Source organism: Puma concolor, chromosome D2 (assembly GCF_028749965.1).
Source record: "Puma concolor isolate L17-30 chromosome D2, mPumCon1.1.hap2, whole genome shotgun sequence".
Lineage (NCBI taxonomy): Eukaryota > Metazoa > Chordata > Mammalia > Carnivora > Felidae > Puma > Puma concolor.
Window position 1 is genome coordinate 6,358,500 of NC_141677.1, and position 16,516 is coordinate 6,375,015.

General features: G+C 45.5%; 1 protein-coding gene across 3 annotated transcripts in view; it reads left to right on the forward strand.

The window, feature by feature from the left end:
- The first annotated feature begins 769 nt into the window (after positions 1-769).
- The window catches only part of A1CF (APOBEC1 complementation factor), a 75,008-nt gene continuing 59,261 nt past the window's right edge, over positions 770-16,516 (forward strand). For 2 of the 3 annotated variants that reach the window (XM_086679496.1, XM_086679497.1), the window contains exon 1: positions 770-877. The gene's annotated coding sequence lies outside the window, so the exon portion shown is untranslated. The remainder of the gene's footprint in view (positions 878-16,516) is intronic. The other variant, XM_086679498.1, reaches the window with a different exon arrangement.

Genomic DNA, 16,516 nt, shown 5'->3' on the forward strand with positions numbered 1-16,516 from the left:
GAGCCTGCTTCGGATTCTGTGTCTCCCTCTCTCTCTCTCTCTCTCTCTCTGCCCCTCTCCGCTCATGTTTTGACCTTCTCTCAAAGAGAAAGAAACATTAAACAACTTTTTTTAATAAAAAAATTTCTTCAGAAAAGAAATGCAGTTACCACTGAGATTTCAAGCCATGAATAACAGCTTCAGATCCCAGAGGACCCAGTACACAGCTCATCGCTGTGCGTCCACAGTAACCGTGCCCTCTTAAGGTGGAGATGAGCAGCTATTGTAAAAAGAAGTGTGTTTCCCCAACCCATCGGACCCTACTTGCTTGGTTGTACAAACGCTTTGTGTAGATTCTCCTTGTAAGCCAACATGTATCTACATGCTTGACCCGAAACGCCACACTTTACTTCGTGTACCACAGTGGTATAAAAAATGTAAAAAAAAAAAAAAAAAAAAAAGTTTCTCCCAAATGTACCTTAGACTTAATGTCATTTTGATGCAACAGAAAACAAGGGAGCTAACGTAAATAAAAGCCCCATTATGCACACTGCAGAGATTTCCACTCTTTTCAATACGCAACTCACGAAAACGGCCTCAAAATCATATTCACGCCACTGGTGTTTCGCGCAAAACGTATCTTGATGCTGTGAACAAATGCTCACGGTCGTGTTGTCGACTCTGCTGGGCTGCGGTGACCCAATTATCCGGTCAAAGGGCTGCATGGATGCAAGGGACAGGGCGGGTTAAAGTTTAACTCCCAGCAATTGTAAACCAAACCTAAAGCCACTGAACCTTTGGAGTTTGATATGATGATTAGGGCATAACCAGAGTGACACGTTGAACTCGCCATAATCAAGGAAACCTTTTCCGGGTGGGGATCTCTGAAATCGCTCAGGTACGGTGCATGTGTTTTGCTTTTTCTGCTTCGGCTCTGGGAAACTGTGCAGGGTGGCTCCGTGGGAATGCAGTGAGAACAGCTTCTGCCCTCTTCGACCCTAGAGCCTAATTCAGGGTGCCTTCTGGCTGTTTTCATACAAATGGAGCAACCCGAAAACCAAAGAACAGATTGGGACCATCATATGATCTCAGAATGAAATGGCAGCCATCTTCCACTACTTGGTTTAATCAAATTCTGAAGCTGCAAAGTAGATTTACCGCTTTAGGTTCAAGTGCAGGGCTGATGTGTCGGAGAAGTATATTTAGCAGTAGCCAGACAGCTGGGAGAACTGTGGTTGGCTGTCCTGATCCTAGGAACCCCGGAAACATTAAAAAAAATGTAATTACAGGAGAAATAGCATTAATATCACCAGCAGATTCTGAGTTCTCTGTGTAGGTCACAATTCCTACTATACTTGAGATTTTGTATGTTCAAGTCTCTCCTTCCCTCTCTCTTAACCTTCACAACCACCGAAAACCAAAATCTAAAACGCGAAACCCCACAGAAAAGAAACCCACACAAAATCACCTTGGTCAATTCTCTCTGTGTCTTTTGCCAGGATCCTACCTCTCACCAACAGCCTAAGCTATTTGCTTTTCATTCTAGCAAAACAGAAAAAACAAAAAACAAAACAAAAACAGTCATGGAAAATGATTGGCTTTGAGTGTGTTAAACCTCAGCTTTGGGGATAGCCGATTATTAGAGCTTTTCCTTTGGGGATGGTTTGGGCAAGTGCCGCAGCAGATATATTTTCACATGATCATTCTGTTCACCCCAAAAAGATGATTCATAACCAAAGTATGATGCGATTTTCTCTAAAGAAAGATGGCAGTCAGAGCACTTACCAGGAATATCCATTCCTACCAGAAATCTCTCAAACTCTGATGGAATTACTCTTGTGCCATGATGGTTAAAATAAATGCGAAGGAGAAATGGGGCTCCAAGTTAAACAGGTGTATTTGCAGTAGGACTTGTCAGATGTGCATTGGGTATCTCCCAGGAGGCGAGGAACAGAACATTTTTGTGCATGGTGCCCGATTAGTGTTTCGCAAAACACACATTGACGGACTCAGCTTTCGTTATGATTTCGAAGCTCCAAAGATGTGTTGGTCTGGTCTGAAGCATCCTTGGTAATATGTGCTGAGGTATAAACAGTAGGAATGTAGATCTGGAGATAACGAGAGGGCTTACTTGTTGGGGGAGCTGAGGCCTTCCCCTGCCAAATAGGGGCTAATAGACATGAGTGACTAGATGACTTTTCAGGGCCATCTTTTCCAGAATCATGTTAATACTGCCCATTTGAGACCATTCTCACATTTTACTGATCCAACTTACTATTTATCAGGTGTAAGGGAAGGGGAAAGAGAATTGTCAAAAAGAAAGGAAAAGAAAGAAAAACAGTGGGCAAATATGAACTGACATGTTGGATAGGGAAACACTGAATAGTTGTTGTTGTTGTTGTTTGTTGTTATTATTATTGAATATTTAGTTACTATTTTTCAGTGGGCTAATCCCAAGTTGACTCTGTGTTGTCTCAAATACAACATGTCCTACGCTGTATTCAGTGGATGTTAATAAATGTGCCCCCCCCAGAAGTAACCCCAATGTCAAGTTGAGGAAAGGTGGTTAGGTTAAAGCAGGTGAATGTTATCACATGAATGTTTGCAGTAATAATAATCGCAGACGTTTGTTAAGCACCATATCGCCCAGTCCACTCCTGTTTATCTACATTATTTTCAGAACAGCCATGGAAGGTAAGACACTATTATAACATTTTACTAATGAGAAAATTGAGCACAGATTAGTTACCTACCAGGCTCGACATCACCCAGTTAGTAAACCATTGTAATTGTACTTGCCGGGGGGCTAGGCATTTACTGCGCGTGTCAACGTATCCGTTTCTGGTGAGCATCTAGGGGTGGGTGGTATTTGCTTCCTGAGCTTCATCTATAACAGAACATCACTCGGGAACATCTACTGACATGTCTCAGAAATGGCATTCTTGAGAACACAGATTGAGAAAGAACAAACATTTTTGCAGCCCCTAAACCCGGAACCAGCTGAAACCATCCGAGGGACCTGAGAGCCTAGCAATCTCCCAACAAACGAGACCATGCCTCTCTTCGAGACTTTCCAAATTAGTTACAGAAAGAACACCAGACTCTTCCTCTGACAGAGCTCGCTCGGAAGGCCTGTTCCCAAGCTCCCCTCGCTGTGTGGCCTCGGGCCCACTACTTAACTTCCCTGGGCTCAGAGTCCTCAAGTGTGCAAGGAGAGTAGGACCCACCCCGCAGAATTTCGCGAGGGTTTAACAAGACGACATAGCCAAACGGTTCAGGCGCCATCTGGGGCACACGGTAGGAATTCAGCAAAACGCGGTCCTCTTCCCATGTCTCTGTTTGTAACAACCTCCAGCAAAATTTCCTGAAACTCGCCCCACTTAGCTGCTCTTTGTTTAGACTGTACTGATACGCTTTCGATCGAAAACTGTACACAAACGATAAAGTTCTGATCAGCCACCAATGGTAACCATATTCTATCTATTCGGAAAAAAAGACAAAAACAAAAAACAAAAACCCCTCTGACTTTCTTTTATTCTACACAGACAGCAGCAACGGCAACAGAGCAGAGTATCCTTTTGTTTTAGGGAAGGTTGCTCAAGGAAGCGCTCAGCTAAAAGCCCAGGGCCCTTGGCAGAGAACCCACAGGGCATCCGGTCCCAAGCGGGTGTTCATTTCACCACACGGCCAGTCGATGTGACACGTCGGTTTCGGGAACCGGCTCTTAAAATACTGTCATCCCTCGGCGAGCGGGGTAGGACGCTGGGTACCATTGCACAATCGTTTTCATTACCTTATGTGTCTCTAAGTGACTCAATCCGTTCAAACAAGACGGTATTGATTGACGGAGGGTAAACACCATTTGATCTTACTCATGGAAACAGTAACCAGGCTCCTCTAAAGTGCAGTTCTAACAGTCCCCACCCCCCCGGAAAGCATCCGGAGAAGGAGAAGCGTCACTGTAGGGTCCAGGCGGCTGTAAAATGTCCTGCTGATGGGATCAGGAGAGCTCATTTAATCAGTTTAGCCCATCCACCCCAGTCCAACGAGGACCTCAGCTTTAAGAACTATGTAGAAGTGTTAATTTAACAAATTAAGGTTTTGTGTGGAGTATTTTTGATTCACCCAAACCGAAAATTTAGAGATCTCCCTTTATAAAAATGGTTGCCTTGACGAAAACATGCTGGTATCTTGAGTTTGCTAATTTGATTTTTTTTAAGTTTATCTATCTATTTTGGGGGAGGGGGGCAGGGCAGAGAGGGATTGAGAGAGAGAGAGAGAGAGAGAAAATCTCAACAAGCCTCCCCACCACCAGCGCAGAGCCCGACATGGGGCTTGAACTCACGAACCATGAGATCATGACCTGCGTTAAAATCAAGAGTCATGGGGCGCCTGGGTGGCGCAGTCGGTTGGGCGTCCGACTTCAGCCAGGTCACGATCTCGCGGTCCGTGGGTTCGAGCCCCGCGTCGGGCTCTGGGCTGATGGCTCAGAGCCTGAAGCCTGCTTCCGATTCTGTGTCTCCCTCTCTCTCTGCCCCTCCCCCGTTCATGCTCTGTCTCTCTCTGTCCCAAAAATAAATAAACGTTGAAAAAAAAAAAATTAAAAAAAAAAAAATCAAGAGTCGTATGATCAACCGACTGAGCCACCCTGGCACCCCTTTAATTTGATTTTTTTTAAGATATATAAACTTACCTTTTTTTTTCCTTACACAGATAGGTACCTGGAATTTTATATGTGTAGGTATTACCAATCATATGGAAAGTATTTTCCAGGTTTGTTTATTCCAGTAGGGTTCCATCCCTGGTAATATTAAGAGGAAGGCAAGAATAAGGACTAACTTAACTCCCTCCAGTTTGCAAGGTTAGGTATAGGGCTGCGCCCCCGGCAATAACATGGCTAAGAGAATTAGCACACGACAATTTGGCCGCATGGAACAACAGAGTAGCCAAACTGGTTTGCCATTCACTAACCCCCCCCCCCCCCCTTCAGTGATACAGTGATTCCTCCTCTTCTTCCAGCGGTTAAAAAATGATCATTGTTTTGGGATGCCCAAATGATTCAAAGAACACTTACATGGCAGAATTGCCTACTGTAATACCTTATTTCTATAGAATATTCTAGTTTACAAAACACTTTATTCAGAAGCATTTGGACTTTTTCTAGTGCCACATCTCTTCACTGTCAATTCAGCATGCCTGCTTTCTTCCAGGTCACCGAGTCATTGCTCATTTTTCCAGTTGTACAGAGTGAGGAGGCTGCAACCTGGCCACCAGAGTTTAGCAGCCGAGCTGGGCTCCCGCAGCAGAGGGCAGATTACGTATGGAGGCTTCACCTCCGTACTGGACGTAACTGACCCAGTGCTGAGTTAACTAAGAGCCTAGATGAAACTAGGCAGAAAAGAGAAGAATCCCCGTGGAAAGGTGGCACCTGGGTGGCTCAGTCAGTTAGGCGTCTGACTTCGACTCGGGTCCTATCTCATGGTTGTGGGTTCGAGCCCCACGTTGGGCTCTGTGCTGACAGCTCAGTTCTGGAGCCTGCTTCGGATTCTGTGTCTCCCTCTCTCTCTCTCTGCCCCTCCTCTGCTTGTGCTCTCCCTCTCTCTCAAAAACAAATAAATAGGGCGCCTGGGTGGCTCAGTCAGTTACGCATCTGACTTCGGCTTAGGTCACGATCTCACAGTTCGTGGGTTTGAAACCCGCATCGGGCTCGGTGCCGACAGCTCCATTCTGGAGCCTGTTGTGGATTCTGTGTCTCCCTCTCTCTCTGCCCCTCCCCCACTCGTGCTCTGGTCCTGTCTCAAAGATAAATAAACACAAAAAAAAGTAAAGAGAATCCCCGTGGAAGGTGAGAGGAATAACAGACACTGGCAGGGCACTGGCAGGACATCATGCGTCAAGGTGACCGGTTTTCATCCCCCTCAACTCATCTTCAGCACTCTTCCATCCAGCTTTGATGCTGGGACTGAATTGACTGCTCATCTTTCTAGCTGGGACCTTCTGCCTGAAGCAGATGGGCTTCTTGGATTTATTTAAACCTAATAGTTTTGATTACTTGCCGTGGAAGTCAGAGAACAGACTCTGATACCATGGAGGGGGGACGTCGGCCCATCCAAGTGACTGTGTCGGGAACCCTCTTTCCTGAAGATCCCCAGCAGTGCCTCCCAAGGCGGGCATTCATGGCCAACCAGTCAGGACCGGCACCCTATCATGATGGTAACAATGATATGAATAATAGCTCTTAGCTCCTGCCATGTGGGCTCCTGCCACATGCCGGGCACATACACTAACTCATTCGACCCTGTGGAATTCTGTGCAATAGGTGCTGTTGCTATGCGGTTCGTCCAATAAAGAAGCCAAGGCTTAGGAATGTGGAGAAACGTACCCAAGGCTGCACAAGGCTAAAAAGCAGTGGAGGGGCGCCTGGGGGGCTCAGTCGGTTGAGTGTCTGACTTCGGCTCAGGTCATGATCTCACGGTTCGTGGGTTCCAGCCCCAGGTCGGGCTCCACGCTGACAGCTCAGGGCCTGGAGCCTGCTTCGGATTCTGTGTCTCCTTCTCTCTCTGTCCCAACCCTGCTTGCCCTCTCTCTCTCTCTCTCTCTCTCTCTAAAACAAAATAAAAACATTAAAAAAATTAAGTAAAATAAAATAAAATAAAACAAAAAGCGGTGGAAACAGGAGTGAGCTCCAACGGGCCGGCACGGAGCGCTCTGAAAACAGAGCATGAAGGGAGCACCGAGAAGCGCTGAATCTCGGAACTACAACTAAATTTTGGAGGTCCGTTATTGGACAGAGAAAAGCTAAAGGAGTTTCCCAAGGGTAAAAGACGTTTTTCTGTTAGGGTAAGAACCCAAGTGCAGACCCCCAACCCTCAGGCAGGCCCTGCGCCTCATAGGAGCCCTCGCTGCACCGCCCCTGTATTCAGCCTGAGTCTCTCCACGAATCCCGGGAGGCAGACTAACAGGCCCCCGTGGTTGGGAGGAAAATGGCCTTCTGAGTCCCACCGTCCTCGACAGGCCCAGACTCCCAGACGGACGCAGCCAGAGACTCAGTTGAAGGAGACCCCTTTCGTGACCTAGTGAGAGGGCCAGGCCCAGACCGCAAAAGAGATGCGCAGGCACGGGCACCAGGAGCGCAGCGAGGGGTTTGCAGTACTGCAGGGTAATTGTCCTAATGACATGCCTGCCCGAGGCCCACATTCCGCTAGTGTCTCAAGACGGGCGCCTCCCAGCTGGGGGACACACTCTTCTCCCCAGGGACAGAATAACTGGGCTGCTAGGTCTGTAAATGCTAAGGGAGTCCCATATTTAAACTGACCTAGTTTGGAGCTTTAAATTGAGACCAAATGTTCCCAAATAGCAGGCCCAGCAGCCTCAATAGAATTATTCATTTAGGATAATAAGAGTATGTTTCCATAGTAGAATACAAATTACTCGGGATACAGGGTATGAATGATAGGGACACTTGGAGGTGTTCACATTCAGGAACACGTTAGCCTAAAATCACTTAGCAAATTAACTAGCCCGGTAAAGCCTTGCAGGAACGGCCTTTAGGACAAGTAGGTTGTGACGATAGGAAAGGAGACATGTAGGAGAGAAATGGCCAAGGATGGAAGTGTCCTAGGGAACCAGAGGAGAATGTAAGTATTTGTAGGGCAGCTATTTGATCTTTGAGGAAGCATTTGTTTATTAATGTTGAATTATTATTACAGACATTTGAGCATCACGCTTACCAGATACGAATTTCCCCCATGTCTCTCCCTCACTACAGAACAGATACATAATACAGGGGCATTGACTAGAATTGGAATCTTCCAAGAATTGCTATTATGTGGCCCTTTAGGGTATTTTAAGGTAGGAGAAAAACCTATCCTGTCTAGAAACTCTTATTTTCACTTGCCTTTCAAAACAAGCTGCAAAGCCAACTACTTCCTGTAATAATAATTTAGAACTTCAGTATTTCAAAAGATTCCCCGAAGCACGGTGGTCTAACGGACAGATTCGTGCACAGCATAGAGCAAAGAGAAGACAGTGGCACTGCTAAAGCCGGGGGCTGGAGACCCAGAGTGGCTGGGCTTGAATCCCGGCCCCACCATTTCCCAGCAATGTGACCTGCAGCAAATGATTTAACTTCCCTGTGCCTGTTTCCTCTCCTGTAAAATCACGGTTACCTTGGGGATGAGATCAGAAATTATACGCGAAGTGCTTAGTACGATAGCAAGCAGGTGCACACAAACCTGGGCTGTGGCATCTATAATAATCATCTCATTCCTGGGTTGATGATGCAGCACTTTCCTAGAACAAAATGACTAGAGAGAGAGAGAGAGAGAGATGGGCCCTGGGGTCAACCTGTAGAAAGTTATTTAGACCGGAGGTCAGGCGGCTCAGAAAACACTCTCCTCGCCACTGGCCTGTGGAGCAAATTAGGGACAATTTCTCCCCGACACTGTTGTTGCTTCTCCAAGGCAGAGATGTTCTCCATCACGGGCAGGGGCTCCTAATTAAGTCAGTATAAAATGATTTGAAGGAACCTGGCTCATTATCAAGGAAGCAGAATAGAAATGTGGACTTCACACCAGAGTGCGAACCTCTCAGCCTGTTTTATTTGCATCCTTACAACCAAGAACCCATCAGTGCTCAAAGCCACTCACGACGATGCAGATTGAAGAATAGCGTGGTTATTAATGTGACAAAAATGAAGGCCTGAAAGAAGACAACCTGTTGCCAAATCAGTCACCCCACCCCCCCAGCAAAGGCAGGGCAACAGAGAAAATTATGGGGGCAAGAGCCAAACAGAGCATCGGGACTGGTAAGGAGGGGGTTAGGGATCAGCATCTACTTTAAGAGGAATGGCGGGTTGGGGTGCATGGGTGGCTCAGTCAGTTGAGCGTCCGACTTCAGCTCGGGTCATGATCTCACAGTTCATGAGTTCGATCCCTGCGTCGGGCTCTGTGCTGACAGCACAGAGCCTGGAGCCCACTTTGAGTTCTGTGTCTCTCCCTCTCTCTCTGCCCCTCCCCTGCCCCTGCTCACACACACACACTCTTTCTCTCTCTCTCTCTCCCAAAAATAAATAAACATTAAAAAATTAAAAATAAGTAAAAAATAAAGAGGAATGGTGGGTAGAGGGTCAGGAAGAGGTAATCCCTTGGGATTACTGTGTTACTCTGTCCACTGGAGCTGACTGGTTAACCCCTTGCTTGAGCTCAGCATTCTTCTAGATGCTGTGCTGGACACAAAGAAGTACTATTGTCCCTATCACTTCAAGGAGCCCATGAAAGGTTTCCCTAGAGCTCCCATCCCAGGCCCCAGATTATTAATCTCTCCCTTCCCCAGTCTCTCACTTTGCTGGAAAAATGAATACTATTTACTAGGGGGTCCTGAAAGGCAAGAAAGTTATCCCATTTATTTTTCAGTTCGCAGACCAAACACATTGTATGCACATAACAGATTCATAATATTGTCTGTGGAATAAAAGAGGCACCTGACTGGGGAGAGCAAGACAGTAGAAGAGGTAAAGAAAAACATCATGGAGCGCCATGTACCAAAGTCTGTGCCGTGTACTTGTCCTGGCTTTTTGCCTCACTATAGCTACACGATGAGGTAGGCATCATGATCCCCAATTTCAAAATGAAGAAACTGGGATCTGGTTAAACAACTTGGCCAAAGTTTACAAAGCTCTTAAGGGTAGAGCTCCAACATTGGAAACTGAGTTGGTCCAAACCCATGATCCCTTGGTTTGCCAACTATGCCACCCTCCAACCTGGGAATCGATAATAAACAAGAAAGGGCAAAATACTGTGTATTTTGTCATCATGTGCTGAAACTAGAAAGTTAGGACAGAGAGAACAAAGTCTGGAGTAGTCGGAGAGGCTATAGGAAGTTTCCGTTCAGCTCAGCAGATACGTGTGATGAAGTGTCTACTAAGTGTCAGGCTCGGTGCTCGGGCCTGGAGCTGAAAGATCGCGTCTGTCCCTGGGAAGGCTCCGGTTCTCCATCTCTTCATCCTCACTGCCGGCCATAGCTGGACACTTCTTTTTTCCCCACAGGTCCCCAGACTACTCTTTCTGCCTCTAATACATTGTCCGCAACACTGGCGGAATCATCTTCCTAAAGTACACGGGGACCTGTTGGAATTCTTCCATGCCGAATTCATAAGAAGCCCAGAAAACTCCATCGTGCCAGTATTGGTTTCATTCTTGCCTGCCTCACTGGCCGTACCTGTTGTCACTACCAAACCTGATCCCCTCCACGCCACTTGCATTCAACTTTCCAACTACACTCAACTTTCAACGTTCCAACTACACTCAACTTTCAACATTCTAACTACACTCAACTTTCAACATCCCAGCTACACTCAACTTTCAACATTCCAACTATACTCAACTTCTCCACCATCTGTGCTGTTTTCATGTATACCTCTGTCCCCTAGAGTCTCCGTCTCCATTCTTCTCCTGACTCCTAGGCTTCTGGGCTGGTCTGAGTAGAGAGAAGCTATACACTGGAAATATAAAGTTGGGTGCATTTGACAGGTGATGACATAGGTTGATAGAGTTGTAGAATAGGGACCATGGAAAGTCTTTTAGTAGGAAAATGTCATAACAAAATGGTTGAGAACATTAACGAATGCTATGCAGAGGATGTTAGAGTTAGAAAAAAGGCCAGAGGTCAAGGTAAGACAAAATCTAGGTATGAAATGATGGTTGCATACTTGCTAATTAATGGCCATGGGAATTAATTAATCAATCAATTAATTAATTAAGAGACAGAAAAATGTCAGACTTCAGAGGCTGAATAGAAATAAGGACAAAGAACTTAGTACACACAATTTATACCATGGCATGTAAGTTGCACAAAATCAGAACTTCCATAATCTAATTTTTTGAAAGGAAACATAAGGCTATCTTTCATTACAAGCATCAGATTGCCTCAGGGTTACTGCCATATAGAGCTTTAGATAGTTGGATTTTTGTAAGCTTCACTCAAGGACCAAACATATTTTATTAATCAGTGCTTGGCAGTCATGGTGAGAATTAAGTGTTCGACCTAATTGTTCCAAATCGGTCCGAGGAAACCAGATGCAGCAATTAAGTTCAAAAGGACAATCTCAATTGGAAAGAAGAGACATCATAACACGAGTCCAAGAATGAATGAAATATAGTGTTCACAGCTCGCCAGGCCCCTATAATCTGCCGCACAAATAATTGGTCCCAGAGCTATTGAATAAACATCCGCTTTTAGGCTGAAAAACATCTACATCACATGCTGTGATTACCACTTTCCCAATGTGTACATCAACTTAGAAATTAAACATATGGGCAAAGAAATTCTGTTCTTCTAAGGCCACTCTAGAATTTCTAAAGTCTGCCCGTCGTCTTTCCCAGGGATCTTTAAGAGGGTCAGGAGGCATGGTGGGAAGAGTTGGGTATCATTACTGAGTGAAGAGGACACAATAGCCATCTGCAGCCTAATCTTACGGTTACTAGAAACGTGACAGCACTGAAACCATATGTGTATGTGCGTCAGCCAGTGTTCTCTGGAGAAACAGAGCTGGTATTCCAATTGGAATTTCAGTGCATATACAAAAGCAGTTTTGTTCTTGTCATTATTCTGGTACCTTAAGATACTAGTACTAGTTACTAGCACCTCTAAGATGTATCTATCTTCCACTTACTTGTAAGTGGTTGACTCGCATGATTATGGAGGCGGAGAAGCCCCAAGCCCTGAAGTTGGCAAGCTGGAGACCCAGGACAGATGATGTGTAGTTCCAGTCTGAAAGCCAGCAGGCATGAGACACAAGAGCCAGGGTTTCAGCTCAAGTCTGAGGTCCAGAAAAGATTGATGTCCCGGGAAGGTGGGGTTCCCTCCCACTTAAGCTTTCTGTTCAATTCTGGTCTTCAACTGATTGGATGAGACCCACCACCAAATGGGGAGGGGCTTTACTCAGTCTACCATTTAAACTTAATCTCAGCCAGAAAGACCTTTACAGACACACCTGGAATAATATTTGGCCAAATGTCAGGGCGCCCTATGGCCCCGTCCAGTTGGCGCGTAAAATCAGCCAATACAGTAGAAACTTAATGGCATCAAGAGTTCCTATGTTGTCTGATTGCAAAGCTCTCCATTTCTTCCCCCATCACCCCCTCCCTCCTCTTGCACATGCGATTCCCACCTACTATTCAAGTTTTCTCAGATCATTTTTGGATTGAAAGACTTGTTCATCTCTCAGTCTTCAGCATTACCAACCAGATTCATGTTGGAAGATCTCTCTCTCAGAGTTTCTGATATTCTCATTCAAGCTGAGCCAAGGCTGAAAGATTTGTAAAGAAGTGGTGGGCCCATGGGGCCCTGGGGGGCTCAGTTGGTTACGCATCTGCCTTCGGCTCAGGTCATGATCTCGCGGTCCGTGGGTTTGAGCCCGGCATCGGGCTCTGTGCTGACAGCTCAGAGCCTGGAGCCTGCTTCGGATTCTGTGTCTCCCTCTCTCTCTCTGCCCCTCCCTCACTCGTTCTCTCTCTCCCTCTCTGTCTCTCTCTCTAAAATAAATAAAAAACAATAAAACAAAATGATGGGGTCAGAGTCAGTTACAAAAGGAAAGGGGCGTACGGAGAAGTCTCCTGTGCGATGCCACACTACTGACACTGGCAGCCAGGAGTTGAGTCACACTTGTGTGTATGTACACACCCATGTCTACACACACACATTTGTGCATTCATACACGTATACCCATATAACGGCACGCACTCAGAGGGAGCTTGGGTTTGTCTCGGCCAGGAAGACTGTGAAAGGAAGTGGGGAACTAGGCGCAAGGCAAATGGCAAAGAGGAACAAAGAACCTAAGAAGCAACGGGCGTGTGTGGGAGAAGCACAGAATAGATACTCTGGACTTGCCCTGGAACACGACCAGGAAAGTAGACTTAGGGCCAGGTTACAGCAGGCACAGAAGTCAGCCTGGGGGAATGGATTCCTCCTCTGTAGTCTGCGACGAGGCCAATGAGTGCTTTTGAGCAGGAGAATATTGCAAGGGATCTTTCAAGAAGACTGAGGCAGCCAGAAAGAGGCGGGGCCTCGTGCATTGTACACCGTGAGCTCAGGTTGAGTCCAGTAGCGGAACAAAGGGTGGGAGATGAGGGGAGGAGTACAAGACGAGCAACAGGTGAGAATATACATGTACTCAAGGCAGGAAAAAAGCCAAGATCAGACTTCCTGTTCCAGAGAAAGAGGCTTTCAGGGTATCAGCAGGAGTGATTCTGGACCTGCAGAGGGGGTTCCCCTGTTACCCTGGCTCAGCGCCTCCCTCCTCTGGTCTCCTCCCAGCCTCTTTCCTCATTGCCCACTCTCCATCCGTTCGGTCTCACTTCTGCTTCCTCTCCACATGCGAGCCACAGTGGGAATATAAGTACCTCATTGGCCAGTCCTCATGGAAACAGTTGAAAGCAAACCACTTGAGCCAGAATCTAGTAAGAACATAGTTTGGGGGAGGGGGGCATTTCAAAGGTTTTATTTCTAAATACTAGCTTAGGAAAAGATTTATTCATCAGAAAGGATGCAAATGTCAATAATTATTAGAGAAAATTTGGAACCATCCCCCTTTTTTCTCCTATGATCTACTCTCTACCTTTCTTTTACAGGCTTTTTCTTCTCTTTAATACAATTGTCTTAATGTGGCGTCTATCCCGTCTATTTGCCAGGTGGGATAAATTCCATTGCTGCCCATGTTTTTGTTTTGACATTTAACATGGATGGACTAGAGCTTAATGCAACAGTTTCAAACTCAGCGGCCAATCAGTGTCACTTTGGAGGCTTACATCATCCCATTTCCGGGGCCCCGCTCCAGACCGGGTGAATCTGGTCCCTCCAGGGTGGGGAGGATGCATCCCAGGTACACGTGATTATAACGTCAAGCCAGAGGCAGGGAGTCCTGTCCCTCCCCCAGCATGCCTTCTCTGTTGTCAGCTCAACCCGGCTAGAGCAATTCTCAAATGACTTTCTCTGGGCCAGTTTGGAGTATGTTGTATCGTGGTACAATATTTTAAGTCTGGGGCCCTCCTTCTCAAGTCACGATGAAGGAATTCATTCAAACCAGACACTTCCTCTGAGAAGATTACAGAGAAGCTGTTTCTCAGAGCATGATAAAAAACTGAGGAGAGCGAGATTTAAGGGAGCAAATAGGACTTGCTAAAATTCAGGAAAGTTGCAGCTCAATCTCAAAGTCCTATTTTGACAAAACATGCATAGTTTAATGCTTCCTCACCTGCATTTCCTTGTGTAATTTACAGTTTCAGGCTAAATCCCAGGGATTTAATGGCTTCTTGTTGGTATTTGAAGGGCATCGTAAGCAAAGAAATGGGTAATGTGTTTTCAAGCAGTTCAAATGTACCTCTGTTATATCTCCTTAAGAATATGCTTTAAAAAAAAAAAAACAAAACAAAACAGGAGGTGTTTCCATTGGAGCACAAATTATGCAATTTCAAATGCACTTTTTAAGTGAAAATATATTGTCTATGTGAAATTACTTTTCCCTCAAACAAAACAAAAAAGAATATCTAGATGTCAGGACCGGTGTTGCAAGAATGATCATCTGTGGACCAGATGGACGCGCTTAACTTTCCCAAGAGTTTGGGGAACTTGTTCTTCTCAACTGAGATTGTGTCTGATTCCTGGTTTTGAATCAGTGCTTAAAAAAATAAAAAGAAGTGGGGCACCTGGGCGGCCCAGTCGGTTAAGCATCTGACTCTTGGTTTTGGCTCTGCTCATGGTCTCGCGGTTACTGAGTTTGAGACCTGCATCAGGTTCCATACGGACAGTGTGGAGCCTGCTTAGGATTCTCTCTCTTGCTCTCTCTCTGCCCCTCCCCTGTTCTCTCTCTCTCAAAAATAAAAAACTTTTAAAAAAAATTGAAATAAAACATACCTTCTCACCCCATGCATATTTATAATGCTGAAATTCAGTCCAGGTGTGTATGTGTATAGATACATATGTATATACATATCTGTATAGACAAGGAACACACATAAATCACAATATAATCATTTGACTATTGTACATCTCCTTATTGATTTTCTCTGATAATTTTAAATCACTCGTTCCAATTGAACTTTTTCTAGTATCGTTTCATTTTCCCCATAAATATTTTTATGACAGTACAATTTCCCCCGTATCTTAGGTTTTGCTGTTTTAAGTTACTCTATCTAGTATTTCAAATGACTCCAAATAAGATGGTGGATAGATTTAAACATCAACAAACAATCATCAAAGTATCAGCTGGCCCAAAGCATCTTTGCAAAAATAACCGTCTCTTGACAAAGTAGCCTCCACCAGCACTGCCTCTCTATAGCTGTTAACACCTTGTCTTAAAAGCAGGATGTACCTGGGGTGCCTGGGGGGCTCAGTCGGTTGAGCACCTGACTCTTGATTTCGGCTCAGGTCTTTATCTCACAGTTTGTGGGATCACAAACCCATGCCGGGTCTGTGCTGACAGTGTGAGCCTGCTTGGGATCCTCTCTCTCTGCCCCTGCCCTGCTTACTTTCTATCCCTTTCTCTCTCAAAATAAATAAATAAAAACATTTTTTTTAAAAAAAAAAGTAGGATGTACCTTCCAGGTGGAATCAGCAGTTTCTTTGGCCAGGGTTGTCACCAAAGAAGGAGAGAGAACAAAATAAAGGGATTAAAGAGAGAGTAAGGGATAGGAAAAGGAAAAGAAGATGCAGGTGGACATTTGAAGATGGAGACAGAGGGACAGAGAGGAGACCCTGCTCCCAAAATAGTTGTACTTGCGTCTGTTAACCATTGCCGGGCTACATCAGACAGTCAGACATGTGGCTCACAGCCGACTCCCTCTGGCGGTCTACAACCCAGAAGCGTAAAGGTCAATGGGAAGAAGGAACCCGCACTTTAAGAAGGGAAATTAACATGGAATTCAAGTCACATCCTGCCAAGTGATACATCACCTGGTCATCTATGAAGGCTCCACGTTCTGCCCAGAAGCGTGAGGGATGAGGTTTCGGGGCAGGTATGTGTGACCAAGTGCATAGCAGAGAGCTGGCAATGACCATGTATCCATTTTGGACCATATCCAAAGGAGATCGGATCCTGCATGTATCCAAGTGAATCATCACACAGTCTACCCACAGCACTACTTAGATGATAAAAGCTCCTTTTCTTTTCAGCAAACAGGCCAAGTTACCCTGGTGCTTTAGGTGACCAAAACCATCTGTCCCTGTGGAAGTGGAAGAAGACACAACCCCACAGTATCTGCCTCATCAGTTGCATTGTGGTGTCACCAGGTTTCTTACAAAGACTCTTAAGGAGAAGCTGGAGAGGTTTTATAATCTCCCTCCTCCTTCTGCACCATTCACCTATTTTTTTTTTTAAGGTGAATATAGTGATAAAGAGCTCAGACTCTGGGCTCAGAATATTCAAATGATGGGTCTGTCCCTTGTCACCTGGGTGACCTCAGATACATTAACCGATCTCTCTAACTTGGTTTATTACCCGTCATAGGAATGATACTACCTACCCCACTGAGTTTTTATGAGC